General features: G+C 43.8%; 1 long non-coding RNA gene across 2 annotated transcripts; it reads left to right on the top strand.

Annotated features, from left to right (window-relative positions):
* Positions 1–369: 369 nt before the first annotated feature.
* Positions 370–2713, top strand: LOC309333871. Of its 2 annotated transcripts, none has more exons than XR_014152736.1 (3): positions 370–1012; positions 1346–1587; positions 2578–2713. It is a non-coding gene; the product is annotated as an uncharacterized lncRNA (long non-coding RNA). The 2 variants fall into 2 exon arrangements; XR_014152737.1 differs by having other exon boundaries at positions 1346–1549.
* Positions 2714–3248: the final 535 nt, after the last annotated feature.

The following is a 3248-nucleotide window of genomic DNA, read 5'->3' on the forward strand; positions in this document are numbered from 1 at the left end:
GGGGTGGTATCTTATTCGCTGGGTCTTCAGGTTCCAAGGGTGCAGGTACCGCCGGTGCTCCAGGCCCAGAGGGTGATTCAATTCCTTTTTGAAGGTCCTCTCCGTATGCAGTCAGAAATTTGTCTCTATCTTCCAATGTTCTAATTTTAACCTTCTTCCCTATGAATGCTTAGCTTTGAGCAGACAGAACAACAACTCCTTAGTGTTCTTCCTGAACACCTTCTCCAGAGTGACCCTAGCAGCCAATCCTCCATGGCTGACTCACCTCCCTTCGCTCTGATTGGTTCCAATCAGCACAAAGGGTGAGAAGACTTCTCATTGGCTCACTGGAGGTGAACAAAAGAATATAAGGACATAGTAAGAGCCCAGCTCAATCAGGCCAGTGGTCCATCTTGTGGTCCATCACAGGCGGCAGTCAGATGTGTATGAGAAGCCCACAAGCAAGACCTGGGCACAGCAGCAGCACTCTCCCCACTTGAGGTTCCCAGCAACTGAAATTCAGAGACATACTGCCTCCACCCATGGAGGAACAGCGTAGCCATGAATCTAATAGATGGTCAGTGGTTACTAGCCAAAATGGCTGCACTCTGCCACCACAGTTGGAGGCAGTAAAATGGGTGTAGCCAGGAGTTTTGTTGGAGGGGGGGGTCTTTTGTTAGGGGGCCAGTACCTCAGTTTGCTATGTATTTTTATTGATGGGGGGCAGCTGCCCCTTCCTGCCCCCAATTAGCTATGCCCATGGGCAGTAATGCTTCTGAGTAACAGTTATTTGAAGCTACAGGGGGGGAGAGTTACTCTTGTGCTCAGATCCTGTTTGCAGGCTTCCCGCAGGCATTTGGTTGGCCACTGTGAGAATAGGATGCTGTACTAGATGGGCCATCGGCCTGATCCAGCAGGCTCTAATTATGTTATTAATGGTTGAACTGTGGAACTCACTCCTAAAAGGTATAGTGATGGATGGCTCAGATGGCTTTAAAAGAGGATTAGGAAGACCATAGCTTGCCATACAAAAGTAAGTATCACATTCATTCCTTTGCCCACTTTTGCCTCTGGCTGGCCCCACCTACCACTGACATGTGGCCCCCAGATGATTGGAGAGAATGCAGCTCTCGGGCTGAAAAAGCTCCACCCCCTATTTCATGTTTTCCCCCATAACCAGGAAAGCTCCTTTTCCAATTGGGACAAGTGACTGTCTTGTTTCACACTGTGACAACCCTTCTACCTTCCACCTCCAAGTTTTGTATATTTACTGGCATATACGAGGGAGACAGATGCTGCCGTCTTAAGAGAGTTTTCGGCAGCCCTTCCAACAGATCTTGCTCTTTTCCTTTCCATCTGCAACCAGGTCACCCTATAGCCCGAGGGACCCAACATCTGATGTCCACAGTTGGTATGGAAAACAGCTGCTACTCACCCTGAGTTGTGGAGAGAAAGAGTCTGTTGTTCCAGCTGACAGTCCACGCAAGACAGGTCATGGTTGGGAGCAAGGCCATCCAAGAAGAGACGGACTGGTTGCAAGAGAAGTGGGAAGACTTACTTAATTGGGCTGGTGAGGAGGAAGATCAGGATTTCTTGCTCAACCTCTGGGTAGCTTTCAGTAGATCAGCAAGAGTTTCTGTGCCTCTTGATATAATTTTCATTCATTTTGTATTATCTAAAATGCACAGCAAAACAAATGACAGATAATAATTCAGAGAATAGCATATACCCCAATCTATCTGCAAGCATTTCTGACTCCCTACAATCGATGGACAAAGTGGTCAGTTTCACTTCTCTACATTTTTATTTTTCCATTCTTAAATGTTCTCCATATTTCTACAGCAATTTGAGGTGTGTGTTGCTGGTTTTTTTTAAAAAAATCCTCAGGAAAAATTGTCAGAATTCTAGTGTGAATGTTTCCTATTAGACACATTTTTGTATGCAATTTTGCCTAAGGTACACATTTTATGCAAATAATTTCCCCCTAATATAATGCATTTGTTATTTTCACTAATAATGCATTCGTATGCATACTTTACATTAGGATCTGCCTATTTATACCCATGACTTGATTGGAGAACTGCACTGCAAAATCTGGAGAACTGCCACTTTTAAAGGGTAGTTGTATTCCCATTTATGAAAACACATTTTTGAAGCTGCAACTTAAGGAGTTTGATCTTTAAATGCAAAGTGAATTTATCCCCCATCCTTGGAGTAAAGGGCAATAAGTGCCCAAGTCAATCCTCCGATTCTAAAAAACGTCAACTCCACAGGGCTCCACAGAAGGTGGGTGGATTTCAGGCTGCTTTTTCCTCCCACGACCTCGAGGTGGCGAGCTAAGTATGGAAAGCAGAGTCCCTCTCTGGCCCGTTTTCAGAACAAAGGCATATTAGCCCAGCAGCTCGGGCAAATCGGCTTCTCCCTCCAAGAACGCCGAACCCTTTCCAAAACTTGCATCGGTAGGGCAGAAACTCAAACAAAACAAAAGGACATTTAGGGGATGATCTACGCAAACTTTACCTAGGATTACTATGCTTATGTATGCATGTACGTACTATGTAACTGTGAAGCTTTTTTTCATCTGCATTGTAGACACAGGAGGTCCTAGCTTCAAATCTCAACAGCTCTAGATTGGGCTGGGAATGTCCGCTGCCTGAAACCCTGGAGAGATGCTGCTGATCTGTGTGGACAGTATTTATTTCTTTATTGTATTTAATAAAATTTATATACCGCTTGATTGTAAAAAACAAAACAAAACAAAACAACCTAACAACTTCAAAGTGGTTTGAAATAACAATAAAACAGCAAACTTGTGGGGGGGGGGGAGAACCCTGTTAAAAACACATATTTAAAACACACCTAAAATCAGCGATAAGTGAAAGAACAGATCAAAACATAGGTCAACATTCTACAGATCCTGATTGATTTGCCTAAACAGAAATGTTTATAGTGAACAGTGAAGGTACCTGCTTGGTGTCAACAGGCAGGGAGTTCAAAAGTTTCCACCTATGAATCACTTATGAACATCACAAAGCTCAATATGGAACTAGACTGCTTGGTAGTTTGTGAGGTGGGGCTCCATTACATTCTGGCAAATTCAAGTTGCAGAATTCAAGTTGTGTGGGACAACAATTGCTCATTGTGGCATCGTATAACCTTCCAGCAAATATATCAGGGCAAATACTCAATAGACAATAGCCGTTGTATAACTGCCTCACAAGCTCTGTGTGTACAAAAATCAGGATGAATGCCCAAGAAACAAGTTGACT

Source organism: Podarcis erhardii, assembly GCF_964252035.2.
Source record: "Podarcis erhardii genome assembly, chromosome: Z".
Taxonomy (NCBI): domain Eukaryota; kingdom Metazoa; phylum Chordata; class Lepidosauria; order Squamata; family Lacertidae; genus Podarcis; species Podarcis erhardii.